Genomic DNA, 23469 nt, shown 5'->3' on the forward strand with positions numbered 1-23469 from the left:
TAAAGGAATTTATCTTTTGACCTGTGTCCAAGTGTGTGACTGAGTTCGGATGATGCATTGTTATCAGCATAATCAGCTGTGTGAAGATCATCCATAATTGTAATACCAAAATGTGTGAAGATTGCTTTCATCTCCTTGCAAGGAAAACAGCATTGTAAATCAAACTAAGCTGTTGGGTTAAGTTTTATCCGCCTATGGATCTTATTATCGCTGCTGATTTGCAGTTGAATTTAGAGTAAAACTCCAGTTTGAAACCATTTGGAAATCCTGATGCTGATTCCCTCGTTCCCTTTAAACTTACTGAGTTCACTGTCTAATGTATTGTTCTATTTTGTAGTATCTTGAAGTGAACTAAAAGTGCTGGGGTATTAATAGAATAACATCCAAAAGTCCAGAAAATGCACTTATTCACCACAGCCGAAGGTCTAAGCATGCTAGATTGAGTTTTACTGTACTGTACTGTACTCAGTTGGTGAATAAATTGATTAATCTTTGGAAAATTAATGCTTGCATTGCAACTTGTGTGAAGCCCTCAAATGAGGGCAGAATTGTGTTCTATTGATAAGATATCTTTTATTAGTCACACGTAGATCGAAACACAGTGAAATGCATCTTTTGCGTAGAGTGTTCTGGGGACAGCCCGCAAGTGTCGCCATGCTTCCAGCACCAACATAGCATGCCCACAACTTCCTAACCTGTACATCTTTGGAATGTGGGAGGAAACTGGAGCACCCAGAAGAAACCCACACAGACACACGGGGAGAACGTACAAAGTCCTTACATACAGTGGCCAGAATTGAACCTGGGTCGCTGGCACTGTAAAGAGTTATGCTAACCGCTACACTACTGTGAGCAAAAGAAGTGATATCACAAATTGAGTGCTCCAGAGCTTTCCAAAGTGCTGGAATTTCACTCAGGCTACAGTCCTGAAATCTTCTTCCTATGCAGTAGCATTTCCAAGTTGTAGAAACATTTCCTTTCAGCCATTGGTCCAGATCTCCTTGCATGGCTCAGAACCTTGGTTTGAGGAAGCTCCTCAATGTTTTGTTAACAGTAAATGAGTTGTTGCTGAAACCACATTTATCTAGCATAATGTGTGTGCATTTATGGAAACACTTTTAAATTGTGGCTCATAAATGATAGTCCTAACACCTATTTTAGATAAGAGTCCTTGAGTAAAATTTGCTGGAGCCAATATGCCATTTGGTGCTGTTAAGGTGAGATGGACCTTGAATCAATATCTAATAAATGCTGCTTTGTGTGTTTTTAGAAATCATTATGCATTGGCACTGATATTTCTATGAGGGGGAACTCCCCTCTCCCCAGCCCTGGCTTTTATATTGGGGATATGAGAGCAGTGTAAACTCAAATTGCTGCTGATGGTGCTAATGCTGAATTCTGTATGCTGATAATGTTGGGTGTTGGACCACTGCAGAAAACAGTAATGTTGCCCCTGTTGTGGGGAAGTGTCCACCCACTTGGGTTACTCTTTTCCCCATATAGGTTGCATTTAACTCTTTTTGTTATGTTACAAAATTGGCACCTGAGCTCTGCACTAGGACTTAAGGTAGATAAGAAGGAATCTCTAGATCAGGAAGATCAGCAGATTTAGCAGGCAAAACTTGTAGTTTTGTTTTGATAATCGCCAGCAAATTTGCATCACTGGCTGTACCAACTGCTACATGTGTGCTCCAATGTAGCTGGTGATGTGACCTGTATGAGTCAGAGTAACCCAACAAGTGGGCGCTACATGTTCATTGGTCACGTGTAAATTGCAGACATCAAGAGAGCTTGGGTGCAGATTGTTAGAGCTGTACCTCGGGAACTCCTAAGTATGTGCAGATGTCTGGTTGCGGTTTTACCTGCTAAATCTGCTGATCTAGAGATTTTCTTCTCTACCATAGACCCTTGTACCCAGAATTCGGGTGCTAATTTTGATACGAAATGGAGTTGAATAATCACAAGCAAATTTGCATCACGAGTTATTAGAGACTCCGGAATAGATACTACACATGTGCTCCACTGTAGCTGGTGATGGGCTGTGAACCTGCAGTGGAGGAAGCTCCAGATGGCTTTGGAAAAGCAGTTCTGGAGACTTGAAATCGTGCCATTGACTGCACCATCTTAGCATGAGCTGACAGGAAACAGCTAGAGTACTTTTGGAATGACAGTGGTGGGACCACCAAGGCCGACACCCTGAGAGAACAGGATGCCGTGCTCATCAGAGCTGCAGCCATTACTGGGCATTGCTCTTCCCTGTTCCTTGCTGCAAGCTTCCTTATGATCTTCACCCCATTCCCTGCAGCATAACTTGTGTGTGACTACTTTCCCCTGGGGAAATCAGCACCTATGGCACACTTCCCACTTGCAGGCCATTTTAGCCTGATCTCTCCCTGCACGCAAATGCCATCTGTTATGCTATTCAGTAATACACATTCACTGCTGGTATCTCAGTTGGTGACTGCAAGTATTTATTTTAGTGACTGGGTGTCTTTATTTTCTCTCTTGGTCTTCAGTTGTCTGGCCAGATTTTGATTATTTGAGATCACCTAGGTATAGAAGATTGTGGGCCATTTGCTGAAAGATGGGATTAATAAAGATGGATGCCCACAGGTCAGCATGAATGTGATGGGCTGAATGGACTCTTTCCATGCTGTATGACTATGACTCTGAGAAAGGCACAAGGGTGGAGAGTAGTGGGGAAACTGAGGTGTGGATGCTCACACCTTTTACAGTTTAAATCACAGGGAGGTGAGATACAAGGATGAGGTATGAACCTCTTTTGAGAATGACAAGTGTCCACACAATTCCTCCTCTGCAAACTTATCACCAACTTAAGTTATCAGGAGACATGAGATGTTGGAATCTGGACCAACATACAGTCTTCTGGAGGAACTCTAGGTCGAGCAGCATCTGTTGGGAATTGATGTTTGAGGTCAGGACTCCTGCACGGTTTCGATCTGAAACATCATCAATTCCTTCCCAGCCACCATCTGCACAGATGCTGCTGGGCCCTCTCAAATTCCTCCAGTAGATTGCTTGTTATTAAATTATCCATTGACTTTATTTTCTTAAAACAAAAGCCTGAGATTCTTCTGAGGTGTTTGGGGAGGGTGGGGGTTGGGGTGAAGAAGGGGGAAAGGAGGTATAAGTTAAGGGTTGATTGACAATGTGGATTTTTGGGAAGGTTGAGGGAGGAAATTGCAGAGCATGGGGTCTAACAGCAGGAAGCATGTGATGTGACAGATGGAATTGCAAAAGAAGCCAGAGTCTGAAAACCCGAACATTTTGTGAAGGGAGTTGAAGGACTGGATGTGATCCTCAGAGATGGGGATATATATGGAGTTGAAAGGATTTGAAGTTCCATGAGAATCATAAACTGGAGGGCAATAAAAAGTGTAGGTAAGTGGATGATGGGAGTTTGATTCAGGATCAAATTTTAGATGCACTGAAGAACAAAAGACAGATGGTTGGTCAAGAGTGATAGAGCAGCTCCTTGTTAATTCTTGGGCAAATTGGGGTCAGCTTCCTTGTGGGTACAGCTGCTTCCTCCTTGATTGGCCAAGTGATTGATGTCTAAGGGATTCCAATTGTTTCTTCAAAACTTCATACTGATAACTTTCTTGTTATGGACCTTGTCTGGATCACAGAATTGTATTTTGCAGTATATTTTCATTTTTGTTTTATGCTGATGTTACTTAGCAAAGCTATTGATCAGCTTTTGCTCAATTTTATGTTGCCTAACATGGATAAACAAGTTTTAAAGTTGAAAAATAACGAGGACAAATAAAACAGCTGAAATAACTTGGCAATGAGGAATCACAAATGGCCCTCAAACAATTGTGCTATTATCTTGTATTAATGGTCTAACTTGAATACATCAGCTTGGTGTACTTGCAGAGGCCATTATTGGCACTTGCAGCAAAAAAAAAATTGGTATTTATGGCAGATGGCACTGGTGATTTTAAATGACGTACAATACCTTCATGCTGGAAACGAGATTCTATTTGGAGGTCAGGACAATGTAGTGATGAGTCTCTGTAAACTGGCTGAGTTAGGGATTTAAAGAAATGTGGTAATGGACTGTGAAACACTGTTAAATGGTGGCTTTATTCCAAGCCTCCTTGTGTTACATAGGTGGTGTAGGTTTCCAGGAAATTATTCCAGAGTTTCTAGCAATATGTAGTTGGAACAAATCACCTGCATCACCCTATCTGGGACATGTCTCAAAGTTGATTCACCAGTACGTTTGTCAGAACACAGCCATGTTATTACCACAGTATTTCTCATTCTTATTTTCAAATCTCTATGGCCTTTCCTCTCCCTATTTCTGTAATGTCTGGCATAATTGTCCTTCAAGGCAACTGCTTATTATGCTCCAGCCTCTTGAATCCCCAGTTTTAACAACATTCCACTATTGCTGGGGGCTTTGCTTTCAGCATCTGAAACCCTAAGGGCAGAAATTCTCCAGCTAAACTTTGAAGATGCATCTCAAAACATCCATCTTTTATCACGCACCTCATAATCTCCCCTAATGTTTGAATCCTCTGGAAGGTCACTGAACTGAAACTGTAACTGTTTCTTTCTCCACAAATGCTGTCTGAGCTGCAGAGTATTTCCAGCATTTTATTTTCAGTTTTCCAGCACCTGGGTATTACAGCTGTAAATGAAAAGCAGGAAAAAAAAGCTCTGTTCACTGTTTGCTAACACTCTTGTGATGTCCATTGGAAAAAATTTTACTACAAAAAAAATAGAATTATATAAATACAATGTGTTAATGCACCATCATTCAGCTAATCTAACCAGATACTCCCAATAAATGAGATTTGGAGACTGAGGCCTAGCATACTCTTGCAACCTTCTGCCTTGGCTGGTTTGCACCAGTAGTTGTGATACATGAGGATGTGAGTGATTTGTATTTCTTCACTGAGATGACAAATAGTGGTGTACAAGCCCCCTGTGATTTGGTCCCTGCTGAACAATTTCATTCCAGAAATAGCTAGGAAGTTGCTCTGTTAAGGACTGCCTAATTTATTTTGGGAGATCCAAGCAATAGTATGACCATCAGTGATTTTAAAATGCCTGGCGCTGGCTGTCAAGAATGTTGTGGGGCTATAAGGACAACTACTGCTGCAAGAAGAGGGTTTTCTTCAAAGCTATCTTTTTCCAGGAAAATAATATCAATTAGGCTGCATTGGGAATTGCAGTATGTGTCAACCATCCATGTCAACCTTGAGTATATTTGGTGTATTGTAACTAGTGTGCTATGGGATCACATCTAAACAAATGCATTTTAATGATTACTCTTGATTCATAACATTTGAATGACCATCATTACTAGTGACCAAATGACCAGCATTTTACCTTTGTACTTAATGTGAGACGTGATTCTGCAGACACACCCCAGCTTTGGAAGGTTAGTGCTATCATTTGGTTCTGCCAAGTTTTTTTATATATAGTTTAATGTCTATAATATGGACAGTTCCACATGAGCAACTCTGGAGTTCATTGGAATTTGTGATTGTTATTGGGTTTTTCAATTGGTTGTCAGATTTCAGTGTTACAGCACGTAATAGATTAGTTCACTGGCATATTATCAGATTGAGGAAGTAGGATGAACGTGCCATATAACCCGTCAAAACCATTCACAGGTTTGATGAATCTATTGAATAAGCTGCCTAAGGTAGTTTGTCTCCTCAAAGATGAGAATACCACACAGCAAATGCATGCTCCTATCGTACAGCAGCAGAGAACTAAGGGGAGCTGGTACACAACAAAGGACGGAAACCTGATCATTTACAGGCCCAACCTGAAAAGCCATTGCATTCAATAATGTCTACAATGTGCTTCCTAGCAGTAATAACTTAATTTTAAAAACTGTCTGTCTAGCCTTGGCAGTTATTTAAATATTGATCATTTTGAAAATTTCTTTCAAAAATTATAAACTAGAAGTCTCTCAAATAATAACTGAATGTGTGCCATAGCTTGGAGACAGACAAGCTAAGGATTTAGGTGGGATGTAATGAAACATTAATCCTCTTTCCTACCTCTGTTGTGGCTATCTTCATGTACATCCACCCCTTTAGGAAATGGTTCTGAAATGATAATTAGTATTTTGTGATTTGAATTCTTGCTTACACTGAAGCTGATAAAGAAAAGAGCTATTTCTAGGAAAAGTTAAATGCTATTTACTGCAGGTACATGATAAGCAGTGAATAACCAGGCCTGAATTCCCACATGAAGTAATGTGGATTGGAAATTGTACTGATCCCTATTCGGGGCTTTAGGATCTGGTTGAATGTCTAACAGCAGCAACAAGGGGGTGAATGAGCTTTGGATTGGGACAAACTGCATGCTTAAGAAGGATTGCACACAATATTGCCAGTTTTAAAGAGCAGAAAGGAGCAGTTGTAAAAAGATGTCTTGAGATTTGATAATATAGTGCACTGTATTGCAGCAATGGATAATTGAAAATGGCCTTTTTACTGGAGTGAAGCATGATCATGACAATTTCCAGGTCATTTCATTTGGCTCTGGTAATTTGACCAAGTACTTTATGGCATGAGTTGCATCTGGCGCACACCAGATGATATCCTCTATGCAATCCTTTTGGGAAATTTAGTCAATATCATAGGGTACTCTAGGGACTACTAAATTAAGTGTTGTGCTGGACTGGGACCTCCCATCACCCACCCTGCTTGCTCACTGGCACACATCCAACTCACTGATCCCATCTCCCTGACTTGTGTGTTGCCCTGACCTTGTTCTTTTCCACCTCCCTTCTCAAACACCCCACATTCTATGCTGAAGCAACACCCAAAGCACTGGAGAAACTCAGCATGTCAGGCGGCATCTGTGGAGGGAAATGGATAGTTAACGCTTCAGGTCGAGGCCCTTCGGCAGTCCAGGTGAAGGGTCTCTGCCGAAGCATCAACTGTCCACCTCCCTCAGATGCTTCCTGATCCGCTGAGTTCCTCCAGCACTTTGTATTGCTCCAGATTCCGACATCTGCAGTCTCTTGTCTCCATTCTATGCTGAAGGCCTGGATTGGTGGTACTTCCTTCACAAGGTGCTTCCACAACATGCCAGCTTCTGACCAGCTGAACCTATGCCCTCACTGGTGTGATGATATTGAATGTACCTGTTCTAAAGTCCTAAACTAACTATATGGGCAGGCACGGTAGTGTAGTGGTTAGCGTAACGCTTTACAGCACTAGTGACCCGGGTTCAATTCCGGCTGCTGTCTCTTATATAAAAAATATCTTAAGACCTTGATTCTTATCAATTATCCTCACTTTAAGGAGATTATACTATTTCAACCTATAATTCAAAGACTAGTCTCTTTTCTGAAGCTGTTTAGCTGTCAATAATCACTATTTCAAGTGGCGGGTTCCTCCTTCCAACCAAGGAGGAGATGCTTCTGGCTAATGAAGCAGATTAAACACCATTATTTTAAATGGAGCACATTTACTTTGAGGAGTAAATTCTAACAGAGATTATAATTCTACAAAGAATTTCCAAACACACATGCAATTCTTACAAACTAGAAAAACGTACCAATGAGTTACAGATGAACAAGTCATCTGTTGTAGTAAGAAGACTCTGGGAAGAGATCCTTCTCAGACAGAGGCTGAGGAGTGGATTTTATGCTTTCATCTCTAACTCCTGACCACCCTTGCTGCCTTCTAGTATTTGCATTTTTTTTTAGAGGGCAAGCATACTAATCTTTGGTATCTGTTTCTTCTATTGATAAACACCTTAATCCCTTAATCCCTGGATAGTGATTTGCCAAAAATCTGAGGTTAGCAATAAGTGTCCTGGGCCTGGATAGTGAATGTACATCACACCGGATTGCCCTGGGCCTCTGAATTCAGCAACGCCTCTGTTCCCCCTGCAAATCCCATTCAGACACAACGCCAGACTCTTCCCTATCAACCCATGGGAGCAAGGACAAAGGCCACTGGTATTTGCTGTCATTGCAGGCTTCACTTTCATAGTTACTAAAGCTCATTCTCGACATAAGTATTCATTGGTGGGAGGGGACTACTTTCTCTCAAGGAACATTTTGTGGTAGAGCATCAGAAGCCTTTTCCAATTGTCAGTTCGGGTAGATTCACACAACTCTTATCCAGTTATAGTGGACTTAGAGACCACGTGCCCTAAAGGATGCACTTGGAGTACAAGAGCTATCCTTTAATTAATGATCACTCTGCAAAAAGCTCCAAGACGCCAAATAATATCACTAAAATTGCAGCCATGCCACCACCAGGAGCTTAGTGGACAGTACAAATAGCATTGCTCAAAATGAATAACCCTGTCTGGACCGTACTCTGTAGCAATGAATCCCATCCTGGGGAGAACAACCATTTTGGAGATGGGGAAAGGTACTAAAGGTTACAGTGGCCTTTGAGGCTTTTAAGTGGTGTCCTGTGTATCATCAAACATTTTATCGCACTTGAATGTTTTTTAAATGGTAAATTGGTTTATTCAGTCACATGTACTGAGTACAGTGAAAAACTCTTTTGCATTTCATTCATACAGATCATTTCATTACAACAGTGCATTTGAGGTAGTATGAGGGAAAACAATAACAGAATGCAGAATAAAGTGTTAAAATTATAGAGAGTGCAATGTGGGCAGACAATAAGATGCAAGGCTATGACAAGGTAGATTGTGAGGTCAAGAGGCCATCTTATCGTACTAGGGGACCATTCAATAATAATATAACAGCGGAATAGAAGCTGTCTTTGAGCCTGGTCATATGTTTTCAGGCTTTTGTATCTTCTTCCCAATTGGGGGTGGGGGGAAGAGAGAATGTCTGAGGTGTGTTGGATCTTTGATTATGTTGGTTGCTTTACCGAGGCAGCAAGAAGTATAGACAGTGTGAATTGAGTGTAAAGAGTGTTTACTGAGTGTGAACAAGTGCACATCCATTCAAAAAGATTGGGAATTGCTTTGCTATGGAATTCTTAGTCAGGTAGTCATTCTTTGTGCTGTACTATATTATTTAACATGCAGAAGAATTTACTCATAGATTTATTGTAATGGTGAGACAATTCAGCCCATGTTGATTTCCAGCAGAGCAATCCCATTCTCCCTTCTCCTTATTTCCCTGTACTCCTGCAACTTATTCTGTCACATGCCTATTAACTCCCCCTTGATTCTTCTACGTGTACATTAAGGGGTAATTTACAGTAGTCAATTAACTTGTCAATGCAACTTGGGGATGTGGGAGGAAACTAGAGCACCCAGTAGAAATGCACAGACAGCTCTTAAGGTCAGGATCAAGCCTGAGTCTGTGAGACAGCAGCACTACCTGCTGCACCTCCATGCCACCCAAGACCAAGCAAGAAGAGCACCAGCATCAAGATGAAGATGTCAAAAGAATGACCACAAAGAACTACAGAAAGAAGATGAGGGTGAAGAACTGGTAAACCCACACTCTCCTCAACAGGAGTCCCACACCAGGCTTCCCAATGACAATACTTTTACCTATGTGGTGTGAGACAGTATTTGATTTGGGAAAGATTCTGATAATTCCATAACATTCACCCCTTCCTGTGCACCCATTGCCAAAACAGGTATTTGATTCCCAGGAAATTATTTAGCATGTCAAAGATGCAGTCCTTCTGTCCGGTAAACAGCTGGCTGAAGCTCCCACTTAATTTCCTGGTTTCAGTTAGCCATTGCAATAAGGACTTAGGCAATTAGGTCTTTGCTTCTGATTAGGTCCAGTTGTCATCATTATTAAATCTTGAAAAAATATGAAAATTATTCATTGTTATTCTTGCACTGCCTTCACTTTTCAAGCCTAACATCCACAGCATCTTGAATGAATCTTGGAGGATGAATGCCTTCAGGCAGCCAGCTCTTCCCATTTCCAAATCTTGCAGATCCTCATCAAATGGCCCACTTAAGAACAACTTGCAGTCAAATATATTGTATTCTGCTCCTAAATATCCATCAAAGTAGCAAGGCTACTCTGAGGACAGAAGGGCTCTTAATTGTTTCCTCTTGATTTAATGGAATATTTACAGTAGTTGCAAATGATCATTGTTTCACTTGATCAAGAAATGCACTTGAGGCTCACAGTTAAATCTGAAATTGCAGCAATCCACTTGCACTGAAGCCCACTTTGCATATCAATCTATACAAGTGCCAATCAAGTATCATACATTGATAACCACAATCAAGTATTGGTGTTCCCATGATGTCTCTGTCAAAGATGCACACCTTTTGTAGCTGTGCAGTGATGTGCTTCCCACAGATCCGTCTGCCCCTGCCCTTCTGAGATAGGACAACAATGTCTTTTGAACGACTGGCCTTTCTCCAACAGTAAGGCATAAGGCACAGCCTGGCTTCTGATGGTGGATATCTTGCTGCGTTATTAAGCTGAGATCATCCTTGCCTTTCCTAAGGCAACTGAACCACTGGCTACAGGCTCTGCTTATGGGATTGGAGTCAGAGCATCACTGTGTACTTCTGTAGAACTTGAGGAAACCCAGCCTCAATAGTAAATCATTATTAAGAAGCTGTTGAACATTTCTAATGAGCCCACTAGCATGGCTAACATTAAGTCATCATGGTCCAAGGAGCCCGACAATGGCAGGCTACTGCTGGTGGCATAGATTGACCTCTGACTCCGCAAAGTGGCTAGGATAACTCCATATGGCCAAAAGCGAACAAAGTGGTGGAAACAGTTAACATTTCGGGTCCGAGATACTGTGTCATGGATATGAAACATTATTTTTCTCCCTTCACAGATGATGCCCGATCTGCTGAATTCTTCTAGCATTTTCTGTTTTTATCTCTGATTTCCAGCATCTGTAGTTCTTTTGATTTTCATTAACTCCATGTGGCCTCACAGCGTGGCATCCTGGGTTGCCCTTGTGCACCTACAGTACCTCACTGTCCTCTCTGAATGATGGTGTGAAGGTATTATGAAGAATGGACAGACATCCCATAAGGTTGGGAATTTACACTTCTGCAGCACGTGGTAGGGTCCAATCTTTTATGATAGCTGCATGAACTCTCCAATGTATTCAGCTGAGTTGCATTGGTTAAATATAGGTAAAGACCAGAGGATGAAAAACATGAGCAGAATCTACAATTGGTTAAATGCTTCACTCTGTATGAACTGAAGAGAAGAGATGGATTAACATCAGCTTTAATAGAACAAAATATTTAGTTGCAAAGGAAACTGCTGAACCAGTGACTCAAAATATGGTAACTTTTTTGTTTTCCCATGTAGTTTTGGAAGACTGGTGCTTTGCTGCACTTTTCCAATGCTTGTGGCTTGGTTGCTGGAAGGCTAGTTGTCAGATACAGTGTGTGCTCAGAATGGCCACAATGAGCCTCAGACTGAAGTCCCAGCTGGTTTACTTGCAGTCTGGGGAAGCAGGTCGAGGTGTGCAGCTTCTAAGAGCCACTGACTGCAGGGCAGCTGCTGCCGCCCCAAGAGAGGAGAAGAGTCTCGGATCCTGCATTGCTGACTAGACTCTTGTACTGGATGTGTTGCTTTATGTTGCCCAGGTGGTTAACTACCACAACCTCGAGCACTGTTAAGGCTGGCAAGTAGACCTTGTCTGCTCCCTGAAAGCAGCACCCTCAACCACCTTCTGGTTCAGGGTTAGTGAAAGTCAGGAGGACGGAGCGTGCTTCGATAGAGGCAGAAATGTGTTTCCATTGGCACTGGTGAATCATTTCCAAAGTGGAAATGAGGTTCTTCCTGCTCTGCACCAGCCTCTAAGAGAATGTGGGCATGGCCCATCCCATACACTCCTTGGCATGGTGGAGCGAGTCTAATGGGCCAGGCACTTTTCTCTAAGTGTTCTAATGTAGCCTGTGGAGCGTCTCATCCAACCCCTCCAATTCAGCAAAATGACCAGATATGACTTCACGGGAGTAGAGATAATGTGTCCCCTTCCCTTCCGTCCATGTGCATTCTTCACGGTGCAGTGAGTTGGTGCTCTATGGGAGCAGGTGGACTGGTGCAATGGGGTGCTCTTTGACTGCAGCAGCCAGTGCTGGTATCATTACCTCCTCTTCAGACAACTCCTTTGGCTGCTCTTGGACAGCAGGCTCTCTAGATGGTCTTGCTTCCAGTGCTGAGCTGTAGATGTTACATTGCATCACCAAGCATGCCTAAAGACTGAGTGAGAATGCTGGCAGTGTACTGCAGCCTGTCTTTTTTTTTACACTAACTTGTGTACATGTTTGAAGTTGCTGTTTGTTAAATGTCAGAAAGGATGAGCTCATGCTGAAGCAGGTGACCCAGTCTGGCACTGGACACATTTGCAGGTTTCCTTGAAGGCTGATGTCACCACGACTGTCCCAAGATTATGTGCCCGATTGCAAACTTTAACTATATACATATGTAATGATGCAGCCACAGTAAAAGTTATGGCCCTTGTGCTCACTGAGTCCTGCATGACATAGCAGAAGTATTCTTTAGGTATTAGACCCTTAATGATATTTATATGGGAATGGAATCTGAATGTATGGTGGTTGCATTAAACATGATTATCTTGGATGGTATGTATGAAAAGATTAGTGCTGATGAGAGTCCCAGAATTTTGGTATTGTCCCTTTTGGGGAAAAATTCCATTGTATTTTGAAGGAGGTACTGATAATGGGTTGCTGCAATCTTGCATTGTATAAACATGTGACTCTTTGAGGTCCCTGTCTGTCTAAGTGCACCTCCACTGATAGCTGTGCAATGCAGTTGGACGATTTGCTAATTTAATATCATACTGAAGTGCGAAAGCTCTGTTAATTGATAATGGTTGGAAGTGCCTCCTCTTGGTTACAGAACAATTCCTACAGCTAAAGACCACAGTAAAACACATCTGGCTGATCTCCACTTCTGCTGCCCGTGCTTCCTTCACCTGTCCATGCTCTTACCAAAGGTGTCAACTGACTGTCGTGTGCTAAAATGAACCCCCTCAGGTTTGGGAGTGTTGTCGGCCTATCACTAGTGGTTGTCATTTACAGCAGATAACAATTGTGGGAGGTGGTTGACACAGTCCTTGTGTGGAAATGTCATGGAGTGAGTGTGAGAATATGTATATGCTGGTGGGAGAGGGGGGCTTGTGGGGGAGAGAGAGATGATCTGCCCTTTGCAACACCTTCCCACCCCCAAAGCCCAGCAATATGCAGCCAACCTCTCTGACCCTGGCAGATTCATTGTCTTCCAGCACAGAAACAGGCCAGTCAGCCCATCATATCAATGCTGACCATTGTACTTATTGACTAGTGATCCTCTGCTGATCATACAGTTGAAGTGTGGTTCCTGCCTAGGAGCATGCGATGGTGAGAAATTTAAGGTCCAAGGCTTGATTGACCATGATGTACAGTTAGCTGTTCTGAATGTGTACAGTGGACATTGTAGTCAGCTTTTAATCACAGAACCGTTACAGCACGGAGGGGGCCAATTGTTCTATAAGAGTCCTATGTGAGGTGAATCTAGCTAATCCCTTGTCCATGCCCTGTCCCCATAGCTCTGCAAAATCATTCCTTTTAGGTACTCACCTGGCTCCCTTTTGAAAACAAACACTACACTTAAAGCCCCTTCTGATGCTATTCCAGTCCCTAAGTACTCGCTGTGTTTTTGTTTTTTTTAAAAAAATGAAAAAGTGTGTTCGTGTCACTCTTGGTTTGTTTGCCAATTGCTTTCATTCTCTATCCCTTTGTTCTTGACCCTGATGCCAGTGGAAACAGTTTATCTCCAGTCAGTCTGGACACTTCCTAATTTTACAAACATCTATCAGGTCTCCTTCCAACCTTCTCTGTTCCAAAGAGGGCAACTCTAGCCTCTTCAATCTATTTACATCACTGAAGCCCTTGTCCAAAATTTTTTTTCTAAAGTGTGGTACCCAATTGTGCCTGAACCAGTATTTAAAGTTCATTGTGAGCTCCTTGCTGTTGTACCCTCTGGCACAATTTGTACAACACCAGATTCGATGTGTTTTCTTCGCCACTTTTTTTCAACCTGCCCAGCCTCTCTGTATGTATATCTGTAGATCTATATGTTCTTTTACCCCTTTTTAAAAATATGCCCTCTTGTTTATTTTACCTCATCATAGTTTCATATTCTTCTTTACGATGTGGAAGCATGTCATTTGGCCCTTTGAGATTTTGCCATCTCTCGGAGCAATCCCATTCTCCCATATTTTCCCTTAAACCTCCACTCTTGCATGTGGTGATTAATATCACCCTTCAACCATTTCCCTCTCTTTTTTCCAGGTTCTCTTACCACCCACTACACTAGGGGCAATTTATACTAGCCAATTAATCAACCAACCAGCGTGTTTTCCCATTCTTCTGCCCAAAAAGGAACACTTCACACTTTTCAGCATTATTTCATCTGCTATTCCACTGGCCGGTCTGTTTTTCCTTTTGGAGTCTATTATTAACCCCCACATAGTTTACGACACCTCTAAGTTTCATGTCGTCAGCAAATTTGGATATTTTGTCCTGCCCTCCCAAGTCCAAATTATTAAGTACATTTTAAGAAAGGCAGTGGTCCTAATACTGCCCCCTGTGGAAATCCTCTGTACACTTCCCTCCTGTCTGGGGGGGATAAATGTCCTTTTCACTGTTGTTCCTTATTGCTCAGCCAGGTTCCTGTCCACAGTCACAATACCTTTTTATTCTATGGTCTTTGGTCTTGATGACAAACTGATTTTTTTAAATATATATATGCCATGCTTTCTGGAAGTCCATATGAACAACCACGTTTCCCTCATCAAACCTCTCAAATTTTTTTAACCAATCCATGCTGGCTTTCTATCATCAAAGTAAAAGTCAAAGTTGAGTTTATTGTCATATGCACAAGTACATGTATGCACAGGTACAATGAAAAACTTACTTGCAGCAGCATCACAGGCACATAGCATCATATAAGCAGCATTCACAAGAAAAACATAAATTAAACATAAATCGTACACAATTTTTACAAGAAAGAACTTTGATTAGAACAAAAGAAAAGTCCATTTTAGTGCAAAGTCCAAATGATTGTTAAAACTTTCCCACCCACCAAAATTAAACCGACTGGACTGTAGTGAATGGGTTTATCCCAACATCCTTTATGAACAATAGAGAAACATTTGCAATTTTTAGGTTCTGGGATGTATGTTTAGATGATTATGGCAAGAACCTCTGCAATTTCCTTCCTTCCTTCCCTTGAATGTAAGCTGTAGTCCAGTTGGAATTGCCTGCTTTAAGTGCATCTAGCCTTTCTAGGAGTTTCTCTTTATCAATTTGTAGTCTACCTAGGTTTTCAATTAAATCTTCTTTTGCTGAGAGCCCAGCAGCATCTTCCTTGGTGAGACTGTTGGGAAGTATTCACTTAGTACCTTTGCCAAGCCCTCTGTCTCCATTTACCTTTTGGTCTCTGGTTGATCTCACCTCTTCTCTTTCAATACTACTTGTCCACATACGACACCAAACCTTTTTAGATTTCTCATTTATGTTTGCTGCAAGTATTTTTTTTCATTCTTTGCCTCTCTTATTTCCTTTTGCACTTACCCACTGAATCAGCTGAGCTCTCGTGTGTTAACAACCTGGCATCTGTAATATACCTTTCTTGCTGTTTTACTCTATCTTTTTGGTTATCCAGGGAGCTCTGATTTTGCTTTCCTTTCTCTTATGGGAAGGTATCTAGATAGTAGTAAAATATGTACATTTTAAAGGCCTCCAGTTCTTCAATTGCAGTTTTGTTTGTCAAGCTTTGATTCCAATCCATTGAAAGCTTCCCATAATAGTAGTGAATTTTCCCATTAGTTCTGGCTTTGAGGTGCAATCCATGAAGCCTGGACAGATCCCACCTCCTCAGAGCTGGTCCCAGTGTTCTAGGAATCTAAATTCATTCTCCTGCCACTTCTCTAGCTGTTCATTCCTCCTATAGTTTCATCCTATCTCTATAGCATTTCATGTGTAGCACCAGGAGTTGTCGCTGTCTTAAACTGTCCCCTGGGATTGAGGCACATCCATTCTGGGTTTTGTGAGATCTGAAGTGGCTAATGAGGCCAATGTGGGAACTGTATTCTCTTCCATAGATAGGGCAGAAGATGCCTGGTGGTGCACTCAGTTATGTATGGCCTCTGTGTGCACCCAATGCTTGGAATTAAGGTTTACCAACCTGAATGCTCCTTCCCTACTTTGAGTGATCATGGGTCAGAAATTCCCAAAGGATCCCAACTTCCCAGGGAATGTTGCTTTACTTGAAGGAGGCTTTGAACATATCCTTGAATCTTTTGCTTTGACATTGGAAGAAATTATAAGGACAGACCTCTGAACTGAGTGTGTCTGTTTTGGGAGTCTGGTGTCAGGTGAGTGATGTGGCTTGTCCATTGTAGCGAGGCCTTCTGGTGCAGATGTTGGCCTGGGAGGGAACACTGATATTGGTTTGCTTATCCTTTCAGAATTGGAGGATTTTGCAGAGATTTAGCTGACTTCTCCAGTGCCTTGAGATGCCTGGTCTCCAGAAGCTTATAGGATCACTACTGCCTTGTAGACCATGATGTTCAAATATCCTCTTCCTCAACAGACGAATGGCTGCATAGCTTGAAGACATTGGTGAATTTCATCATCGCATCTTCCTTCACCTACAAGAGGCTCCCTAGATACGTCCATGTTTTGTAGGGTCTCTCTGTAAAGTTTATTGTTAGAAGGCAGAGGGGGGCAGGTTGATAGGATGCAGGTTGATAGGATGCAATCTGTTTCAGACATTGAGTGTAAGGCCTATCCGCTTGCATGTTTCAATTTACTGAAGCACCAGGGAAAATAGGAAGATTACCTTTTTGAGATCCTGCTTCATAATCTTTCCTGTATCCTTAAAATTTGCCTGAAGGATCTCTTCTCTTTTTTCTACCCAAGTCATTGGCACCAATATAGGCTACAGTCTCTATCAACTTTAGTGAAATCCTTGACTCTGTTGCAACAAGGTATGAACACACCCTCCTGCTATAACTTCTGCAGCCAGAAACTCCTGTCTACTCCCCTGACTATAGATTCCCCTTATTATATTGCACTCTTGACTTCTCTCTGCCTTTTCAGTACAATTGAGTCACCCATGTTGTTGTGATTTTTGGCCCCCTGTCCTTCCCAGAGCAAAACTTCTTTTCTCACACACCCCCCCCCCACCCCCCCCCCCCCCTTGGTATGTAGACGAATGTGTGTTTGAGATTAGGTCCCTTTTAGCTAAGGAGGGGAAAACTGCACTTCCTTTATTTCCAAAAGCTGTGCCAGTAAATTTAGGTTTTGGGTGGGGCTAGATTAAATTCTGTGCGGTGCAATCTATGGTCAAAACCTAGCCAATGTCAGCAGCCCTGACTAGAATTGGCATTTTGGGTGGGGTGACAGAGGATCTGGGAGCTGTTGGTGCTTGTGTAATTGTATCCCAGCGTGAAAACCACCTCAGTAGAAGAGGAATGTTTTCTTAAAAAAAATACTGCCAATGTCTCCAAACTCACTGTCTAATCTTGGTAAAAATCTGGAGAAGTAGGAAGTTAAAATGGCCCAAGTGCCTGATTTGATCTCTGCCTCCCTGTTATAGCAAACAAGGAGGCTGTAGCTTCTTGCTTTAAAAGGCAGATTGAGCTCTGAGGACACATGTAAATAATTGGAACCAAAAGGAATTTCAATCCAATACAAAGCAAATGGGTGGGGGAGTGTGCTGATGGGTGTAGTGGGAAATGTGTTTGAAAGAGCTTAAGGTAAGGGTTAAAAGCTTAGGTCAGAAGCAATAGCAAGGAGCTAAGTGTATATTGAAATATGACTTAACCTGACAAAAGATGTGCAATGTAAACTTACTCCATGGAAAGGTTCAAAAATCTGGAATTGAGGAGCATTAATAAATGAAGGGGAAGGAATGAACATGTGAATTTAAAAAGGAAAAAACCCAGTTTAGCAAGGAGAACAGTCTGAGCCTGTGACACAGCAGGGTGTGGTTATGATCAAGCCTCGTGATAGAGACATATTTGGAACTGAATTCTTCAGAGAGTAAATGAACTTGATAAGACATTGAACAGAAGGATTGGAGGAGAGCAAGGGGAAGAGCAAATGTTGAGAAATAAAGCAAGCAATCGAAGGTGATTTTCTAGAGGGAGAGACTTGGGGGGGAAAGAAGTCTTCAACGCTGAATTAAAAAGCAACCTTCAGTAATTTAAGGATTAAGTATTAGCACAGGTAACAAACAGTTACTGGCAGTTGAAAATTGCAATGTTAATTTAATGGACGTGGATTGCAATTTTGCTTTGAAGGAAATAGCAATGGCAAAAAATTAGTTTTTTAAAATTATTCCTTTTGAAGCTTTAGGTTTCCTCACTGAAACAACAGTGAAGGCCTAGCTCCCACAGCTGGAAGTGCTATGGTGAGAATGTCTACATTCTGCCTTTCTTGTTGGATCCCTCTGTTTGGGGGAGGGTTTGACATAATAATGAGACCTGAGCATTGGATTAAAAGAAACCTACACATACTAGAATTCAAAAATAATATTAAATAGAAAATACTGGAAATGCATTGATTCTGACAAAAAGGTCACACCAGAAATATTGCCCCCTCAGTCTTTCAGATGCTAATCAGCTCATTGCTGCTCATTGTGAGCAAGTATGTTTTTGAGCTTTGGGTGTAGCCCTTGTCCATAATTGGTAGTTGTGTGTGCTGTGAAACAATAACATGTTTTTCTAAATTAAAAAAAGTGCATCCAGTGTAGTTTCTGACATTGACAATGTGCATATATTTACCACTGTTCTGTACCTGATTTCATTGTTGTATGCCTCTCTGCTTCACCATCTCCACCAGCCCTGGTTTCAACAGCAGTGAAGCAATATTGATGAGTTGGTGGTGCTTACTTTGCAAAACTCAGATAGGTTAGCCATTGAGTTTCTGCTTGCTATATGCCTTTCCTTGTCCAGTTTGGGAGTAGAAACAATGACACAATGAGCAGCTTTCAAACTGTGCACATGCAGTCTTGAACTTGTGCTGTTATTTATTGTCCTTGCTCTTTAATCCTTCCTGCTATATAAATGGGATGGATTCTACAAAATCAGAAATCTTTGTATTTTAAAGTACTTCAAATAAAACCTATAATTTGCAGCTCCAATATAAAGGGAGCATTCGATGGTTACAAGAAAAAGCACACTTTTCAAATTTACACTCCCAGGGGAACGAAACAATGTAAAGTCAGTATTTTAAATGGATGTAGTACCAGGGTTAATGTATTTTTAACAAATGTAAACTAATCTTGGAGAAGCTGGGGAGACTGAGCCCTGTATGCGGCAAAGTTCACTGGTGTTTTGCTTTTGGCTTCAGGGTTGGCGTCAGATAGAGCATCTCTGTTTCATTGCTGGATTATCGTGCAGCTGGCTGCTCGTGTGGTGTTCGGGGAGTGGGAGTGAAGTGGGGAAAGCGACGCATTGAATTTAGAGCAGGAAGAAAACATAAATTAATGAGAGCTTTTGCTTTATGCATGATAGCATTCAGACATGAACCATTTTAGTAATATGATTGAGAGCGATTGAGAAGGGGTTGGGAGCTAACAACTGGGAAATTCCTTGTACACATTTTTTTACCAAATGTGAATTCATACAATATAACTTGTTTTGTTTTTGGTCAACTATGCAATGGACTCACAATTACAGTGTGAATTTACAGTCAGTTTTGTAAGCCTTCAAATAATTAATTTCCAAAATGCCAGGGAACCGTTGGGGTCATTTCTCAAGTATGTGATATTTTACAAAGTTTTTAAAAAATTATTTTCTCCCTCAGATCCGTACTGCAGCTTGTTTGTTGAGAGTGGGAACGATGAGCTCAGGTGAGTTTCAATGCTGGGTTTGCACAAAGGAAGCAGATTTTGCTCCCAGTGTGAATTGTTGTGGAAAGCAAAGGGTGTGGTGAACCTCCCACAGCAGATGTGTGAAGAAGCAGTTTTGTGCAGTATGGAACTGTTTGGTCCATGACTGGTGTTTACTTCATTTATAAATAAGGTTCATTTTGAATTGGCACACCCCTCCCTTTCTCCAATCTCCCCACCCACTGCACCCCTCCCAACCCAAAAAGAACTGGGTTAGTTCAATCAGAACAAAGCACAGCAGAGTTTCTGGACAGTTTTGTTTTTCTTCCCTTTTCCCCAGTGACGAGGTGGAAACTTGGAGTGGTGCCAGTTTTTTTTGTGTAACAGAGGAGGAGGAGAACGGATCTTGCTCACAGAGTAGATTATTTTGCGCCATTGTAAAATGTCATGATCTACTCAACTTTCTTAGACCACTTCCCAGATCACGAAAACGTGTGTGTGTGTGGGGCCAGGGGCTAGTGATTTCTGCTTTCAGTTGCCAAGTGTGTATGTTGAAGAATGGGGTGGAATTGTACCTGTTTAACTGATTTGTTTTTGTTTTTTCTTCCTTCTCAAGGAATCCAGTTGTCATTGTAATATCAGCAAAGCTTAATGATGGGCACATCTTCCTCAAAAGAATTAACCAATATTTATTGTTATATTGCTTGATTTCACATTGGTAAATGCATGTTAACCTTCCAGGATTATCCTGGAGACCCGAAATATTTAACAAATTAAGCACCTGGACATTGATCCAATCAACTTGTGAGAAAATGTGTAAATGAAGATCCAGAGGAGAAAAACGTGCATGAGAGCAGGGTGATGAAGGCAGCATGATGTATGGTGAAAACTCTAAGAAAACATCCAGGAAGAGTTGCAGCCCACAATCTGTTCTGATACAAAGGCATAAGGACCAGCAAGTTCCATTTTGCTATTCCTTCCAGCTGCCAAATTATCAATCTGTCTTGCTAACAGTAATGGACTATTGACTGCTGCTGATTGAGATTTGGTGATTCCATTCGGACAGTGAATTGGTTTTGGACTTCGGTGTGAAAATTCGTTTTGGTTTAGGTTTACGAGTCAGTAAACTGTCATCTTTAATGGCCTACTGGCAGATTAGTTTGCAATGAAGTGATAGAGTTCTTCTGTTGCATCTACCTAGGATCACAAAAATGCAGAATAGGGGGAAAGCTGGTCAAGTTTTCTTTTCTCTGAAGAAAGCATTCTGAGCTGTTTTGTTCTGGGATGCTGGGTGCAGGTCATCAGCAAATTCATTGCCAAAATGGGTTTAAGAACTGTAGAGTATAAAGGAAGATCAGGTGTTAATAATGGATGTTAACACATCTTTGGATGATCCAATGAGCTTCACAGATGACAAATTAATGTTGAAGTGCAGTTACTGTTGTTTTGCAGCCAAATAGAGCAGGAGGTTGATGGACAGTGACATTCTCTAAACAGCAAATCAGATAACTGGCTCGTTAATCTGTTTTGGTGCTGGTTGAGGGATAAATATTGGCCAAGGCACTGGGAAAGAGCCTGGTGTTGTTCAAATGGGACCTGGGAATATTTGCTTCTGCCTGAGCAAGCTTTCATGACACAACAGCAAAACCTCCCCAAAGTGCTGATATAAGGTATAGTGGTTTCACACTGAGACTGAGGATCTTGATATGCTCTCTGGCCAAGGATATCTGTAGAGGGGTTTGTAAGAAGTTGTCCATGTGAGAGCTCAAGGAAACCCAGGAGGCTGGAGGCAGGGACGTTTGAAGAATCTACCCCTCATATGATAACTTATGACCGTGGGGGAACAAGTAAAGAAATAGTCTGGTCAAAAACCACATATTGTGTGAAAAAGGAAGTCTGCTCTGATTCAACCAGTCAGGATGCAACCCTGGAAAGCTGATGGAGTTGGCACTAGAGGTATATGTGTGTGTAAGAGGCAAAAGAAACTGTTGTAGTGAGTAGTGACTCTTCCATGACCTGATGTCAGAGTGGTGATCAAGGAATACAGCAACAGTCCATGGAGATGGTGGGGATGGCTTTGGCTAATCGGGGATGTTGGAAACTAACTCCAGCCTTGCAAGTCATCTCGCGTTGTTACCTGTAGCTAAATAGGGGACCATGGATGAACTGGAGGTGGTACCCAGGCACTAATGGCAGGAATAGAAACATTCAATGTGTCGATCTTAAGCTACACTGCATTGAATAGAAGCTAGAAACCGATAAGATTGATTATAGCATTGCATGTATTATATTTTCCAATTGCGCATTAATAGTCAATAATTGACTAATTTTGGGGGTTAAAAATGAAGGGATGAGAATTCTTCTGGCTCATAGGGACACCTTAATTTATTGTGTGAGCACACCCATCAGCACATGGCTACCTAAAAATTTGGTGGTGATCAAGGCATCACTGAAAGCACATTAAACACTCTCCTTAACCCACTGTGACATTTGTAGGGTACATGAAGCAAAACAGCAAGCAGGTCGGAGTCTGGGGTGGAAATGGAGCGAAAAGAGGAGTCAGATCAGGCTCGGGTGATCGTGTGCTGGTTGAACATTGAGGTCCTCAGATTGAGGCTTTGTAGCATTGGGAAGAGAACATGGTTGGAGGGTTGTGAGGGACCCAAGGGAGTGCAGGTAAGTAAATAAAAGGGAATCAAGTGTTGAAGTGGGATCTCTCCTTTAAAATGAGCTGCTGCACATCAAGTACTGCTGTTATCATGAGGTGCCCAGTGACAGATCTCAGAACAGTATGACATAAGTTCCCCAAAAGAGGAGTTGATGAGAAATGATGTACTTCAGTGCATGTCTTCCAGGGAAGATGCATCATTTGTGCAAGTGTGACTCATGACTGGAAATGCCCAATCAAATCTCCAGTGGTGTGATTAGACCTGGGAATCTTAATGATCTGCATACCCATAGACTTGTTTTTTTTCCAGCACTGTCCAGTTTTCTAGCTCGTATGTTTGATGCTTTAAAGTGGGATAAAATGTGATGTAATAGAATGTCTATCAGTTTTAAACAAAAGTCTGGGTTTGAGAAGTAATAAAGGTCATGAAGTTAAAATATAAGGCTAAAGAAAAATGCTCAAAGGGACTGAGTCGTTCTGTGTTGGTGACTCAACAGTTTATTTATTTTTGAGAAATGGTTCACAGCATTTCAGAATGTGCTGGAGACAAATACAGGCTTCTTGTATAATTCTGCACACTGATCAAATCGCAATAGAATTTGCCAGGGATTATTTTTTTCTGTGTTCCACCAAATGTTTTCATTTGTCAGTTGTTTCAGTGGGTGACTTTTCTACATCCCAAATATTCATATATTAGGCTATAAATGTCAATAACTGATTAAATTAAACATTCAAATGTATCTTATGTTGAGCAGTGCACTAAAACGTGTCTTCACCTGGATGGCTAGGCCTTGAATTCCAGAGTCGCCCCTCCAATTTGGATTGTGCAGTCTGGTCACATGAAACACATGTAATGTCAGAGGATTCTCCAGCTCTTGTTCAAAGGTTTTAAAAAAAATATTGAAAGAGAATATGAAAGACAGATTTCATAGCTGAAGTTTATTATGCCTTTTTGCATCCACATCCCTGCACTAAAGATTCTACACCAATTGTAATTCTTGTTTTA

At 41.5% G+C, this 23469-nt stretch overlaps 1 protein-coding gene across 5 annotated transcripts in view; it reads left to right on the plus strand.

The window, feature by feature from the left end:
• Positions 1 to 23469, plus strand: part of klf8 (Kruppel-like factor 8) — a 145028-nt gene that overhangs the window by 63157 nt on the left and 58402 nt on the right. The window contains exon 4 of one of the 5 annotated variants that reach the window (XM_052021592.1): positions 19771 to 19816. The exons of the other annotated variants lie outside the window; for them this stretch is intronic. The gene's annotated coding sequence lies outside the window, so the exon portion shown is untranslated. The remainder of the gene's footprint in view (positions 1 to 19770; positions 19817 to 23469) is intronic. 5 annotated transcript variants of the gene reach the window in all.

This window comes from Pristis pectinata, chromosome 8 (assembly GCF_009764475.1).
Source record: "Pristis pectinata isolate sPriPec2 chromosome 8, sPriPec2.1.pri, whole genome shotgun sequence".
Classification (NCBI taxonomy): domain Eukaryota; kingdom Metazoa; phylum Chordata; class Chondrichthyes; order Rhinopristiformes; family Pristidae; genus Pristis; species Pristis pectinata.